This window comes from Delphinapterus leucas, chromosome 1 (genome assembly GCF_059928025.1).
Source record: "Delphinapterus leucas isolate spDelLeu-1000000601 "Yukka" chromosome 1, BTC_Dleu_Yukka2, whole genome shotgun sequence".
NCBI lineage: Eukaryota > Metazoa > Chordata > Mammalia > Artiodactyla > Monodontidae > Delphinapterus > Delphinapterus leucas.
The window spans coordinates 89,883,329-89,899,731 of record NC_143129.1 but is presented as its reverse complement, the minus strand read 5'-3'; the positions used below and the strand labels follow the sequence as shown (position 1 = coordinate 89,899,731).

The 16,403-nt window shown below is 40.3% G+C and overlaps 1 pseudogene; it reads left to right on the top strand.

The window, feature by feature from the left end:
• Positions 1-209: 209 nt before the first annotated feature.
• LOC111179999 (cytochrome c pseudogene) lies at positions 210-15,668 on the top strand (annotated as a pseudogene).
• Positions 15,669-16,403: the final 735 nt, after the last annotated feature.

Genomic DNA, 16,403 nt, shown 5'->3' with positions numbered 1-16,403 from the left:
GCCCCAGCCGCAGCCGCAACGAGAGCGGCCGCCGAGAGCGAGCAGGCAAGCGAACGAAGGAACGAGAACGCGCGCGCAGGCGGCGCCCCCACCCTCGCGTCGCACGGTTGCAAGAGGGCGGGCGCGGCGCGCGCACGTACGCACGGACGTCCTCCGGAGGGAGGCGGGAACTTGGGGCGCGGGCGCGCAGACGTCCTGGCCGCCCTTCCTGACCTCCGTGGCCGGCGCGTGGAGTCCGCCCCGTTGCAGTTTGGCTAGCAGTGAGCGTTTAAAGTCAGAGGCTCTTGACGCTGAACTATCTTTGGTCTGGGTGGTTAAGAGCTCGGCCGCGGCGATGGTGCGGGGAAGAGCGGGCAAGGGTGGAAGGCCGGAGTGTCTCTCTGGCGGCGAGGTCCCCAGAGGCGGGCGCGTCTCCGCCGAAACCTCATTCGGCGCGGGGTCAGACGCCTTGGCCTCCTGGCTCCGAGGTGCCGACCTCCTGGGTCTCTGTGCTTTAACTGGCCGCGTTCCTTTGGATGGTTGTGTCTCAGGGGAGCAGTAAAGTGAGGATTTTTGTATTTAACTGGTGGCGTACCAGAAATAGGCTGAAAAGACCCAATGAGGAAAAACAGCTATTTTAGCAGCTATTTTTAGCTTCTTAAGGTGATTGATTCTCTGACGTTGCTACGCTTCAGAAAACCAATCAACTGAGAAGCTTTTTCAAAGCAGAGCTGTTCCAGGACCACACCCCAGACCTACATCAGGAAGTGGGGGTGAGCTCATGAATGTTGAAAGCGCTTTGGCTGATACTGATGTGCGTCAGTTTGGGGAGTCACGATCTAACCAGTATTATGTCCTGAGAGTCTCACTTAGTGCCCTGGCGGGAGTTGGGTTGCAAATGCCTTAACAGTGTCGGTAATAGAAGCTTTCAGGAAGGGTCTTTATTGAGAAACAAGTACTGCGGCTGTTTTAATGTTAGGATTGTGAAGTGCTTTCCTCTTCTGACAGTGTTCCCAAGAAACCGTTATCCTTGAGCTGGTAAAAGTCCTTAAACCACCTCGAAACATTTTTCATTTATTCGTTCAAAAATAGTGACCTCTTACTATGAGTCAGGTAGTGTTTTAGAGATGATAGGATTATAGCAAAGAACAAAGGAGATCCTTACTTTCAAGGAGTTTGCAGTCTGGAGGAAGAGTGACATAAATATATGCAGGGAGTGATAAATGCTATGAAGAAAAAAAAGCAGAGTAAAAGAGATTAGAGATGATTGGGGAAGGCCTCGGCTGATAGGTGAACAAGCTTGTGGTTCTCTTCCGGAAGAGTGTTCCAGGCAGAGGAACAAACGGTAAGTACAAAGGGCCTGAGGCACAGTCTTGGCTTGTAAGTGGAACAGCAAAGAGTCTGTGTGGCTGGAGTGCCTTGAAGGGGGAAAGAGTAGTAGAATATGACATAATAGTAAAGGAGCCAGGTCATATACAGAAATGGCCTTCAACTTTTTAAACTTCTGTGCCCGGGAAAAGAACTTAGAAAAACTATTTTCTCCCTCGAACATTATAAGTTGATTCTTAACATTTTTCATCAGGAGTGTAAATAGTTGCAAAGAGTGCCATTTCTGACATTTTGCAATACCAACATTTTTTAATTGTCACATTACTTTTAAATCTGTCCAATGGAAAGGTAAACAAGTAGTTTAACAAACATCGTCATCCATTTTAAAAGTACATGATCAAAAATGTTCTATTTCATTAAATAAATATTAAACATGAAAAGTAAAATGTTAATTGGGACTGTCTTTTAATGAGATGACATAGTTTTTTTTAGTTTGTGTAGGCATGGATGTATATAACATTACTAGGAAGAGATAAAGTCCTGTATCAATTCCATTTTTCATTTTTATTGACATAAGCACTGCATTAAAAAATGCATGTATACATATGTGTATATATATATGAATTAATATAAAATTAAATCTCTTAAAACTATCCTTGTGTACCCTTTGGAAAAATTTCCTCCACTGTAGTACCCGAATACTCATACTCCGGTTTTAAGATGCTGAGTGAGATAGGAAATCTTGGATGAGTTTTGATCAAAGACCCAAAGTTGTGAAGAGTCACTGTGGCTGTTTACTGTAGAAATCACTTGTAGGGGGTCAGAGTGGAAGAAGGAAGACCAGTTAGGTTGCTAATACAATAATATTTCAGCCGAGGAATAATGGTGGATTGAACCAGGGTGGTATCTGTACAGGTGGTGAAAAATAAGGTGTATATATAATAAAGAGCAAATAAAGACTTTTCTCCAAATTCACTTCAAAAAAACAAATTAGTGGACCAAATTTCTCAACCAAAATCTTTGTTTCCTTGCATTTTTCTTAAGCTTTTGATGCCTGCTACGACTTGCCTTTATTAAAATCTAGTACAAGGGAATTCCCTGATGGTCTGGTGGTTAGGATTTCATGTTTCCATTACAGGGAGCATGGGTTCAGCACATGCCGCGCAGCACAGCCAAAAAATAAATAAATACTATAAAAATCTAGTATAAAATTGCTTGTTTTTTTTAACACTTTTTAAAAATTTTTATTTATTTACTTATTTATTTTTGGCAGCATTGGGTCTTCATTGCTGTGTGCAGGCTTTCTCAAGTTGCGGTGAGTGGGGGCTACTCTTCGTTGTGGTGCACAGGCTTCTCATTGCAGTGGCTTCTCTTGTGGAGCATGGGCTCTAGGCGCGTGGGCTTCAGTAGTTGTGGCACATGGGCTCAGTAGTTGTGGCTCACATGCTCTAGAGCACAGGCTTAGTAGTTTTGGCGCACAGGCTTAGTTGCTCTGCAGCAAGTGGGATCTTCCCGGACCAGGGCTCGAACCCGTGTCCTCTGCATTGGCAGGCGGATTCTTAACCACTGCACCACCAGGGAAGCCCAAAAGTGTTGTTTTTGAAAACGATATAATTTTATAGAGAGCAAACTGTCCCCCCACCAATATAATTTACTGTGTGCCCTGAGAATGCAGTGCCTGGAATTAAATTGTCATGGAGTACTTGGGGACATTGAATCAGCTACATTCTCAATTTGCAATGGAAACCCAGAAATCTTGCAGGAGAAACTGTGAAATCATAAGACTGACGTATGATATGGATAAACCTGCCTGATGAAGAGACTGTATTGCATGGAGGTTGAGTCTGTGCTGGAGCCAGAATGCCTAGTTTGAAGCCTCGTTCCACCACCTACTAGCTGTGTGATTTGGGGTAACTTACTTCGCTTGCCTCAGTTTCCTCATTTGTAAAAGGGCTTTTGTTACTAGTACGATCTACTTCAAGGTTGACAATTAAATATTTATAAAGTGCTAACTGTACCTGGCGCATGGTAAACATGAAATGAATGTAAAAGTAGACAGACCTAAAGGTTCATGAAGGGAACAGAACTGGAGGGAGAAACAAAGATACCTCAGAGAAAAATCTCAAGAAGAGAAACCATTCTGTGGGCTGAACTGAGCAGCGAGTGTAAGGATCCAGCCATTCCCCTAACCTAGGCTATCTTTTACCCCTGACCAGCTTGCCCAAACATTATAAGAAAAACACAGTTCTGAAATAAAGGAGAGCTATCAGTAGATGCCTAGTAGCTCTGCTGTGGAGAAAACTGCCCTGATATTGCTGGTAACCAGAAGTGAAAAGAACTTTACAATTGTCCAGCAAAGAGAAAGAGCACTGGGAATGACATAGCTAGGTGAGCAATGGTGAGAGCACAGCAGGTTGGCAACAGTGAGGCAGAGTAGCCCAAGAATAGGGTAAAGGTTTGCAATGGCTGGTTCTGCCACTCTTGGACAGAGCAACTACGGCCATCAGCGGGGAAGGAAGAGGTCACGAGGACCAGCAGAGGAATGCTGAGCTGCGGTTAAGATCTGGGGCATTTCTGGGGAATTCCAGTGGTTAAGACTCCACGCTTTCACTGCCAAAGGCTCAGGTTCAGTCCCTGGTCAGAAAATTAAGATCCTACAAGCCACGTGGCACAGCCAAAAAAAAAAAAAAAAGATTTGGGGAATTTCTGTTAATGTGCCATATTAGCAATCATGAGTGGGTAAGGCCAGGGGATATAAAGGGGACATCTTGTGATTTAAAGTTCACTTCTCTGAACACAGGTACATAAGCACATGTACCTTGGATTAGCATATCCTTGCACTTAGCAGGAAGTCCAACTTCAGAGCAAGGACCTTCCTAAAGCACATGTCAAAAAACCAAAATTAAAATGGGTGATGTTGAGAAGGGCAAGATTTTTGTCCAGAAATATGCCCAGTGCCACACCGTGGAAAAGTAAGGCAAGCATAATAAATGGTCCTGGATGGAAGACAGGTCAGGCCCCTGGGATTCTCTTACACTGATGCCAACAAGAACAAGGGCATCATCTGGGGAGAAATGTATTTGGAGAATCCTAAGAAGTACATCCCTGGAAAAAAATGATCTTCGCTGGCATTAAGAAGAAGACAGAAAGGGCAGACTTGATAGCTTATCTCAAAGCTTCTAATGAGTAATAGTTGGCCCACTGCCTTATTTTCTTACAAAACAGAAATGTCTCAACTTCTTTTATGTGTAACATATTTAAATTGATCTCATATACCAGAATTCAGATCATGAGTGGCTGACAGAATTTTTTTTTGGATAGTCCTGATTTAAATAAGATTGGCTGTGGTTAAATTAATATGATGAGCTTTTTGAATTTTGATAGGAATTCCAGTTCAGCAAGTACTGTCACTGTTTCCCTCTTCCAAAGATATAATCAGACTTGATTGGTAATATCGAACTTTTCACAAAGATGGTGAATGCCATCTCAAAACCTGTAGGATACTGGTTTTAATTTAGGTTTATAGAACTAATTATTTGAGTATAATATTTAAATACTGGGAAAATCGCTTTGTTGTCTCATACAACTGAGCAAGACTCACCTGCATTTCAGTTTGTGTCCATTAGGCTTTAAAGGGCTGAAGACAAGGTAGAAATATCCATTTTATCTTTTTGGTCTTAACTATGCCAATCCAAAATTCCCCGTATCCAAAATGTTGCCTTTTGGGAATTCCCTGGCAGTCCAATGGTTAGGATTCCACGCTCTCATTGCCGAGGGCCCAGGTTCAGTCCCTGGTCTGGGAACTAAGATTCCACAAGCCACGCAGTGCGTCCAAAAAGGAAAGAGAAAAATAAATAAATAAGTAAAATGTTGCCTTTTACTTAACAAAAGGCATTTTAGTGTGGTTTATGTAAAATATCAAAGAATATTTAACACTTCTCACATTTTATAGATGATCTATAAGGTCAGAGGCTTTTAAAAGTCAGTGTGACAAGATATAATAGCAAGTTAAACTTTGCTTTTAAATCCTTTACTATCTGAGTGAGACTGAGTTATAATTCAGGATTGTCTTTAAACAGCTATTCAAAACGACATGAAACTATAAAACTCCTGTATATATGTGATTGGTAATGGTGTCTTTGCAAACTCATTAGACAAAGTAGGGGAGATACACCATCAGCACAAATTTGTAGATTTTGTGATCATAAGGCTTAAGATAATTAAAAACAAGATCTTAGAAAAAATAAAGTTCACTTCTCAGAATTTCATGATGTTGTGCAAAGCGCCCTTTGACTTCCAGGTGCCAAGTTGTCTGAGTTTGAGAATCACTAGTACCAAGAAAAGAGGGACAAATGGCAGAGTTCTGAGTCTAATTGCTAGCTCTTTGGCTTTTCTATGTTTCTAAGGCCTTCTGGGGGCACATTTTTAATCCCAGTAATAAACAGGACATTTGAACAGCAGTTTACAGTTTACAAAGTGATTTCACACACATTATCTCTAATTCTTGTAACCAGTAAGATACATTCCAATTTAGACAATAAACAGACTTCATAATGTGAGTGTACTCTAATATATTAGCTGTCTGTTCTTACACAATAAGGTTGTTTTCAACTTTTTGCTATTATAAACAATACTGTGATAAGCACTGTGATGAATAATACTTTGCATGTCTATAGTTATTTTTTATGACTATTCCTAAAGATAGAATTGCTGATTCAACAAGTATACCCGTTGTAAAAATTTTTAATATATAAATTCAAAGGGTTCTTATTAGGTTATTAAAGAACTAGACTATGTTTGATGTATTTTACTACTATAAATAAAGGTAAATTAACCTGCAATCTTTTTTTTCAAATTTGCTTCTCTGTCTAAAGTTCTCTGTTTCCTCACATCCCACTTATTCTTCAGTCTACTCTGGCCTGGCTTCCCATTTCCATCACTCTACTAAAACAGCTCTTGCTAAGGTCATCAAGGACCTCCATGTTTTTTAAATCCAGTAGACATATTTTATTCCTAACCTTACTTGTTTTCTCCATGGGATTTCACACCTTTGACAATTCCCCCTTCTGGAATCACTTACTTCCATGGCTTTCATGACACCATACTCCGGTGGTTTTCTTCCTACTTCTTGGACTGCTGTTTTTCTTTTACATACTGTGTCAGGGTCCCCAAAAACAGACTAGAAGAACTCATAGGACTCAGAAAAGTTGGTATGCTCATGGTTATGGTGTATTACAGTGAAATGATACAGATTAAAATCAGCAAATGTAAAAGGTCCATGGAGAAAATTCCAGAAGAAAACAGGCACAAGGTTCCAGGTGTCTCCTCCCAGTGGAGTTGCACAGGCACTAATTCTCCCAGCAATGATGTGTGACAACACCTTTGTGCGGTGTTGCCAAACAGGGAAGTTCACCCAAGCCTTGGTATACAGGGTTTTTATTTTGGGGGAAGGTCTGTCACATAGGCATGGATCACCCACATAACTGACCTCAGCTGCTCAAATGCCAGCCCACAGAGGTCAAACTGATACATCATGGTCCAAGGCCTCAGGCATACTAAAACAGATGATCAGCATAAATCACATTGATAGCTTAAACTATTCAGTCAAAGTGATACAGTGTGGCCCAAGGCCTCAGGCATACAAACCATTCTTACAGGCAGAGTATTCCAAGGGCTCAGAGGTTATCATCTCCCAGGAGTCAATCAAGAACAGTTCTAAAAACAAGCCTTTCTTTGGAATGTGCAGGGTTTGATCAGTACAGGCCTACAAAGTTAGCACTTTGCTGTACTCAGACTTATTCAGTGTTGGGCTTTCTGAAATATCAGCTCTAGACCCCCTTCTCTTTTCAATCAATTTTCTTCCCCTAGGCAAACTCATCCATGCTTCAGCTTCATTTGCCATCCATATAATAACTGCCAAGTGTATGACTTTAGCCCAGGTCAGTTAATATCTCCACGTGAATGTCTCAAAGGCACTGCAAAGTCAGCACGTCCAAGACTCAGTAATCTTTTCCCCAAACCTCATCTTCTTCCACATTCCCTATCTCAATAAATGGTGTTTTGAGCTAGAAAGAAAGATATTTAGAAGATACATTAACTGATTTTATTGACAGATTACATACAGGAGGGGGTCGTCCTGTCCTTAAAACCTACAACTTCTCACCCCTCATATCTAATCTTTTACCCAGTCCTGTCAATTTGACTTTCTAAATATTTCTCCACATCCCTCCATTTCCACTGTCACCACCCTAAGTCAACTTACCACCCTCAAGATATCACAAGCCTCATCTCCACATGTACTGTGACTCCCCTATAATTCACTGTCTAAACTGGAGTTGAGTAATCTTTTCAAAGAAAATTGATCCCTGCTTCCCCAATCCTTATCTTCATGGCTTTCTCTTAGGATGAAAAACAAAATCCCTAAGGGCCAATAAGGCCCCGTTTCATCTGGCCTAGACTACCTCTCTAGCCATATAATGTCCCACTTTTCCCTTGCTTTCTACATTCTGGCTATATTGACCTTTCAGTTTCTTCACTGTGCCATGCTCCCTCTTGCCTCAGGGCCTTTGCACATTCTGCCCTCTAGGTGAAATGATTGCTTCTCCTACTACCACCACCACCCACTTTGCAGAGTTAATGCCTACTCAAACTTGAGGTCTGAGCTCAAGCAGTACTTCCTCAGAAAGCTCCTGTCTAGATCAGTTTTCTTTGTTGGATATCCTCATTGATCCCTCTTTCTGGGACTTCCCTGGTGGCGCAGTGGTTAAGAATCTGCCTGCCGATGCAGGGGACACGGGTTTGAGCCCTGGTCTGGGAAGATCTCACATGCTGCGGAGCAACTAAGCCCGTGTGCCACAACTACTGAGCCTGTGCTCTAGAGCCCGTGCTCTGCAATGAGAAGCCACCACAGTGAGAAGCCCATGCACCGCAACGAAGGGTAGCCCCCGCTCACCCCAACTAGAGAAGGCCTGTGAGCAGCAACGAAGACTCAAGGCAGCGAAAAATAAAAAATAAAACTAAAAAATGATTCCTCGGGCTTCCCTGGTGGTGCAGTGGTTGAGAATCCACCTGCCAGTGCAGGGGACACGGGTTCGAGCCCTGATCTGGGAAGATTCCACATGCCATGGAGCAACTAAGCCTGTGTGCCACAACTACTGAACCTGCACTCTAGAGCCCACGAGCCACAACTACTGAGCCCACGTGCCACAACTACTGAAGCCCACATGCCTAGAGCCCGTGCTCTGCAACAAGAGAAGCCACCACAACGAGAAGCCCGCACACTGCAACGAAGAGCAGCCCCTGCTCGCTGCAACTAGAGAAAGCCCGTGCGCAGCGACAAAGACCCAATGCAGCCAGAAACAATAAATAAATAATTTTTTTTAATCAAAAAAAAAAAAAGATCCCTCTTCATAGCTACTTGTAAGGACCAGTATAGCATAATGGTTAAGAGCAGGGGCCAGACAATTTGGGTTTCAATTCCAACTCTATCACTTACTGGGTGTATGACCTTGGACAAGTTACTTAACCTCTCTCTGACTCAGTTTCATTTCTGCAAGTGGGCATAATAGTGGTGGGCATAATAAAACTATATACATATTATAGTACGTATAATACATTATTTATGATTAAATTAATGCATGGAAAGAGTGGAATAGGGACCAACAAATATGAGTACATAATATTTCATTTTATCATTAAGGTCTCAATTTGCAATAATGCATTCATTAGTGTGATTATCTGATTGATATTTGTCTCATTAAGCTCCATGAAATCAGGGATGATATCTGTTTCTGCTTATTTTATTCATGGTACCTGGCACATGGGTGCTCATAAATATTCAATAATAAGTGATTTTTTAAATGAATTTATTTATTTTGGCTGTGCAGGCTTCTCTAGTTGCGACACACAGGCTTAGTTGCAGTACGTGGGATCTTAGTTCCCCAACCAGGGATCTGACCTAGGCCCCCTGCATTGGGAGTGTGGAGTCTTAACCACTGGACCACCAGGGAAGTCCCAATAAGTGATTTTTAGAAGCAGAATTATATTGGATCAAAAAAATGTACATATTAAATGTTTTCTGATCAGAGGAAGGTTTATCTTTGTTTATAAGAAGGAAGAGACTTGGCCATTTTTCTGCTTAAAGAAAAGAAATAATAATCCAGAATTTGAAAATAAGAAAATAAAGGAAACTTTTACCAAAGCAGACTCCCTAAGAATCTGGGAGAAAATAGTATATAGAAACATGATGGGTAAATTAGCCTTGGAATAAGAGAAAGAATATCGCTGCCTGGAAATTATGGGAAAGAAGATAGAGTACTGTGGAGATGTAGGTAGTTTTGTGCCTTAGGGGATGTGGATAGAAGAGTAGGAAAAGCCTGTGTAGCCTCTGAGAAAGAAGCAAGGTTGTATGCTGAGAGAGGGGCATCAGTAAGGTTAGTTGGGCAGTTAGAATTCTTTTGGCTGCAAGTAACAAAAGATGGTGGAAAGAAGAGTTATTGTGAAGGCAATCAGCATTGTCTATTATAACTGATAAATATGAAAAACAGTCACTGAGCTCTTCTTCTTACCCGTTTCTTTTCCCTTCCCCAGCGATTCTGCCCAGAAGCCATTAAGCGGGATCAACAATGCGGGTATTTGTGCCTGAGAGAGAGAGCAGCTGTGCTCAAGGGCAGAGTCAGAGACTAAGGAGGGTTTCCCCCTGGGGAGAGGGGTCAGCCTCTGCAGGATGAAGAGAGAGGCTTCTACATGGGAGGTTGGGCCATCAGGAGTTTGGAGAACAAGCAGGGTGAAGAGTGTGTCCATGCAGGGGATTATCACCCAGCACAGACAGTCAAAGCCAGAGAAGAGTGGGGACACCCAGCATGGGACATCAGAGCCAGCACAGGGTGAGGAGAGTGGCCAGCACAGGGGGATGGCCTGGCCCTGGCATCAGAGCCCACGATGGATGGGGAAGGCATCTGTGTAGCAGGAAGGCCCAGTGTAGGGTTTTAGACTCTGAGCAGGGTCAGGAAGACATCCAATGGGAGAACAGCTTTGCATGGGCAGGGGTTAGCCCAGCATAGGGTAGCCCAAGAGGGTTAAGAAGGGCATCAGTGCAGGAATGGAACCCATCGTAATGTGTCAGAGCCTTGGTGGGGTGGGGACATCCTCCTCAGTTACAAATATGGAAAGAGAAAACTAGAACAAACTCTGCAATGCTGGGTTGGAATTGTGGTATCTATGTGTCCTCATGGGTGTCAATATATAGAGATAGTTACAGAAATAAATACATAAATGAGACAAGTGTATAATTGTATATGTATGTATATATAATGGAAGCAAAAATTTTACCTCTACCCTCTTAAGGTCTCTGGCTGGGCCTGAGAATTAAATTGACATAAGACAGATTAAGGGACTTCCCTGGTGGTCTACTGGGTAAGACTCCACGCTCCCAATTCAGGGGGCCTGGCTTCAGTCCCTGGTCGGGGAACTAGATCCCGCATGCATGCCACAACTAAGAGTTTGCATGCCACAACTAAGAGTCCACATGCTGCAACTGAGTCTGCATGCCACAACTAAGAAGTACACATGCCGCAACTGAAGATCCTGCATGCCGCAACGAAGACCTGGGGCAGCCTAAATAAATAAGTAAATAAATATTTTTTAAAAAAACATTAAGAGGAGTAAAGCATACAGATTTATGTAATATAAGTTTTACGTGACTTGGGAGCCCTCATAAGGAAATGACCCAAAGCAATGACGAAACCTAAGGGCTTATATATTAAGTTGAACAAAGAGAGGCAATTGTGGAAGAGTAACTTAAATATATGGGGAGACTAAAGGAAGATAAGAGTTATTTTAACAAGGTCTGTTGTATACAATTTTCTCAGCATCGACTCCCTATCTCTGGTGATAAGAATGTGTCTTTCCTCCTGGTATAAGGAATACATCTTTTACATGGGCGTTTCATCTCCTGCTTTCAGGTAGAAAAGGGGAAGTCAGAACACCCTTCCTGCACCTGCTGTTTTTTAAGAACATTTTGTTCAAAATAATCCTTAGGCCATATTAGCACATTTTGGGGTGGCATATTCTGCCACCCTTTACATATTTACGTATATGTGTGTACATAGAACATATATTCCTTATGTCTCTCCACTGAGAGGCTTGGGAGCAACAATACCCCAATAGCAACAAATACACCTAGCAAGTATTGTACATCAACAATACCTCAGTAAAAAAATTAAATTAAAAAAATAAAATTAAAGTAGATGTTAGAGATTCACAGCCCCTCATTTACAATTCTAAAACTTCACAGGTTTTAAAAAGCAGAAATTTTTTGTTTTTGTAATTTTTGGCAGTAAAACCTGAAGTCTGCTAAAAATAATAATAATAATACACCTAGCACCCAGATCCTAGCTCTTAAATACCCTTCTCTTTTAAAAAGAACTAGAGCCCCTTGGTGAAATGGCTGATTCCAAGCCTACAGCAGAGAAAACAGAAGATGAGCCGGGAATATTTTATTGTTGCAGGTAAGGAAGTCTTCATAAAATGATGGTAACACGTTAAAAGGTAAGAAAAGCCAGCTTTAATAAGTTTTGAGTAGCCAAATCTGGAACAATTTGAGTATCAAAATAAGTAATGATAGGAACAGATTATAACCCACTGAATAAAATAGGAAACCATGAATCCAAACTGATGAAAAGAAATAAATAAATCGAAAGTTTGTTGAGGAAATTTTATTAACATATCCTCAAAGTTTACATATTTGCATAATTTAGTATCATTTATATACTTAACGTAGTGTCAAAATATTACAAAATATTTATTAATTACAAAGAAAAGAATAACTTTTTAGTGGAGAAGAGTAGCAGACACTGCCTTAATCACAAATTGAATTTAAGCCACCAGTAATGAGACAAATCAAAACTATATTAGGATGGCATGAGAACACAGAACATAATTCTTTTACATTCCTGCTAAAATTGTATAACCTGCATCTAGTCATGAGGAAACATCAGATAAACACAAACTGAGAGATATTCTACAAAATAGCATGTCTCCAATCTTCAGAATTTCAAGGTCATTTGGAAACCACGTTAAGAAGATGGCAAAGCTGCAATATGGAAGAAGCATGGAATCTTGAATCACTATCTACTGATCAGGACCATTGGTTTTGGAATTTATGAGAGTGATAATTAAACTTCTGCTTGAGCCACTATTCACTTGAAGGACCAAAAGAAAAACTATCAAGGTCACAAACATCAAGGAGAGACTGAGGAACTATTCCAGATTGAAGGAGATTAAAAAGACTGACAAAATGCAAATCAAAACCACAATGAGATACCACTTCACATACATTAGGATGGCTATTATCAAAAGAAAAGAAGAAAAAAAGAAAACAAGTGTTGGCTTTTATGTAGAGAAATTGGAACCCTTGTGCATTGCTGATGGGAATGTGAAAAGGTGCAGCCACTCTGGAAAACAATATGGCACTTCCTCAAAAAATTATACTTAGAATTACCATGTGGTCCAGCACTACCACTTCTGGGTATATACCCAAAAGAACTGAAAGCAGGAACTTGAACAGATATTTGTACATCAATGTTCATAGCAGCATTATTCACAATACCTAAAAGTTGGAAACAACTCATGTCCACTGATTAATGAATGTATAAACAAAATGTGGTATATACATACCATGGAATATTATTTAGCCTTAAGAAGAAAGGAAACTCTGACACATGCAACAACATGGATGGAACTTGAAGACATTATGCTAAGTGAAAAAAGCCAAACACAAAAAAGACAAATATTGTATGATTCCACTTATGTGAAGTACCTAGAATAGGCAGATTCACAGAGACAGAAAGCAGAATTGTGGTTGCCGTGGTGTGGGAAGGAAAAAAATGGAGAATTATTGCTTCATGGGTATGAAGTTTCATTTTGGAAAGATGGAAAAGTTCTGGAGATAGATGGTGGCGATGGTTGCACAAAATGTGAATGTATTCATGCCACTGAGCTGTATATTTTTAAATGGTTAAAATGATAAATTTGTTTTGATACAAAGGACATTTCTGGATCGATTGGTAAAACTTAAATGGGTCTGAGGTAGTAGTGATGTATGGTCTTGATAGTTGTGCTGTGGCTACTTAGGAGAATATCCTCATTTGTAGGAAATACTTGAAAATGTTTGAGAATGATGGGGCATCTCTGTTTGCTCTCAAATGAGCCAGGAAAAGAAAAAAAACATTTTTCTGCTGTGCTTATAACTCTTTAACATACTTAAGATTATTTCCCCAAAAAATGTAAAGGTAAAATTAAAAGTGGAAATTAGCAGTGGTCTGTTAGATAGTTGAGAAAAATGAATCCTGGATTAGTTTTAGCATCAGGATTTAAGCACAGGTCTCCTAGATTATAGCCTTGGAGCACTTTCGCATAAAGTCAATACAATGTTAATATAATAAAGACTCCATTGTAGTACGTGTTTTTGTATATATGGTGTTTTATTTGTTAAAGGTTGGCTTTTTCTAACTACCTAGCACATTATTGTGTTATGAATCACCATTCTCCAGACAATGTATCCTTAGGAAAGATAGCCATAAGTTAATAATAAAGAAGAGAGAATGGAAATAGGAAACCAAGGCTGATGGACAAAAAATTGTCTGTATTCTAAAACTAACTACAAATGATTTAAAAAATTTTTTTTGTTATTTTGTATTATACTTGTCATAGAAATGTGTGGGTTTACTAGAGGAAGTTAGTTACAACTAACTTCCCTTAGTTGTAAATATACTATGGTCAATAGAAAGTGCTGCCTACCTATTTTTAATTACTTTTATATTTTGTTTAGCCTTAAAAAGGTTGTCTTTTATTATGTAAATATACAAATTAATCACTGAAAGGAATGGTCCAGGGATTGGACCATTTGGAATTGGAATAGAATTGCTAAGTAGACTGATGGCTAATGTCACTGAAAAGGCAGGGAAGAATTGGGATCCGGAAATGGCCTTGGTGGATAGGTGGGATGATCTGGGGCAATTCTTCTCAAGTTAATGGACAGAGGGAAGATGTCAAAGGTCAGGGGCCAAATCTGGCCTGCTTTTGCATGGTCCCAGAAAGTAAGAATGATTTTAATGGATGAATATTTGCAACTGATCAGAGTCCCCAATTAATTAATGTTATTCCTAAAAAGAAAAAAAAATTCTTCTCGTTAGTAGACCTTTTATATAAAAACCCATGTAATATCCTTGAGTTTGCCTCTTGGCCTTCCAAGTCTAAAATATTTACTATCTGCCCCTTTACAGAAATGTTTGCTGAGCCTTGTTCTAGAGGTAGAAAATGGTCTATGTTCATATGAAGAGTGGAGTTGCAGCAAAAGTTGGAATTCTTGACAGACTCAATTATTTGTGAAGAGTTGTCTGCTGAGAGTGATGGAAAAGTGGCTGATAGGGAATAAAATAGTTGAAAAGTTTTGAAATAATTGCTGTGGGAAGTGCCCACATATGATAAAGGGACAGTTCAAATCATGGAGAAGAGTTAGGTCTTAATAAGTGATGTTTGTGCAACTGGCTGGTCATACACAGCAAAAAGAAAATTAGGTCGTTACCTCACTCCTTTGCCAAATAACTGTGGAGAGATGAAAATTAGAAATGTGAGAGAATGAAAACATTAAAGTACCAAAAGGAAGTTTGGGTAAATGTCTTTTATAAATTTGGTATGAGAAATGTCTTTTGAATCTTGATGAAGATTTAAGAAATAAAAGTTGAGGCCGTACCTTTGACTACATAAAAAATTTAAAACAGGTGTAGCCCCCCTCCCGTAAAAAAAACAAAAAAAGATATTCAAGGCTAAAAAGCAATTCACAAATGGAAAAATATGTACACAACATATATGATAAAGGGTTAAGATCGTATCTCTTAACAGTATTTTTTATTGTTTATTTTTAAAATTTTAATCAGATGAAGTTGATATTCTTTGTTCTATGAAGGCTGTCTTAGTTATGCAAATGTAATTGGTGAAGGCACCCACTGTCCTGCAAGAAGATTCTAACAAAACTTTTTGGTGTGTTGGACTTCCCTGGTGGCGCAGTGGTTAAGAATCCACCTGCCAGTGCAGGGGAAATGGGTTCGAGCCCTGGTCCGGGAAGATCCCACATGCCGCAGAGCAGCTAAGCCCATGTGCCACAACTACTGAGCCCGGGTGCTGCAACTCCTGAAGCCCACGCACCTGGAGCCTGTGCTCCACAACAAGAGAAGCCACCGCAATGAGAAGCCCGCGCACCGCAACAAAGAGTAGCCCTCACTCGCCGCAACTAGAGAAAGCTTGCGTGCAGCAGCAAAGACCCAACACAGCCATAAATAAATAAATTAAATTTAAAAAAACTTTTTGGGGTGTGTGTGTGTGTTTCTTTCCAATTAGCAGCTGCCTCACCTTAGTTTTACCTAGTGGGTCACTGGGGAGGACGTGAATCAGTTTGCCTTAGAAGCCTGGTACCCAAAGGGAATAGGAGACCAAAAACCCTTTATGCTCACCAAGATCTGAAGTTAAGGAGAATTTATGTGGATGTGCAAAGACTCAGTGGCAAAGGAGAACTGAGTAGACACCAGTTCTAGTTCTCTCTGTATTTGGCTATTAAAAGAGGTGCCCTTTGGGCTGAGTAAGCCCCCCTCAGTATTCTTGGACAATCAGTGGAGACGAGGGAAAACCACAGTGGAGAAAACTAGACTTTCTTCTAATAGGGCATGTGGCAGGCCTTGAAAATTAATGGATGTACTTGACCACATTTGTACCTTGAGTTTGTGGAGCAGATCATACTAGTTACACTAGTATAGAAAGAACTCTTTTAAAAATCAAGAATAAAGGTCCTACTAAGTAGCACAGGGGCTGTATTTAATATCCTGTGATAAACCATAATGGAAAAGAATATTATAAAAAAGATGTCTAAAATAAAAAAGAAAGCTACTGAACCACCACCACCCCCCAAAAAAATCAAAAAGATAAAAGCATTCAATACAGAATAAACAAAAAACATGACCAACCAATCATATGAGAATAAAAATAAATGCATATTAAGTGCATGAAAATGTCAAAGGTGCACTGGTAATCAAAAAAACTAT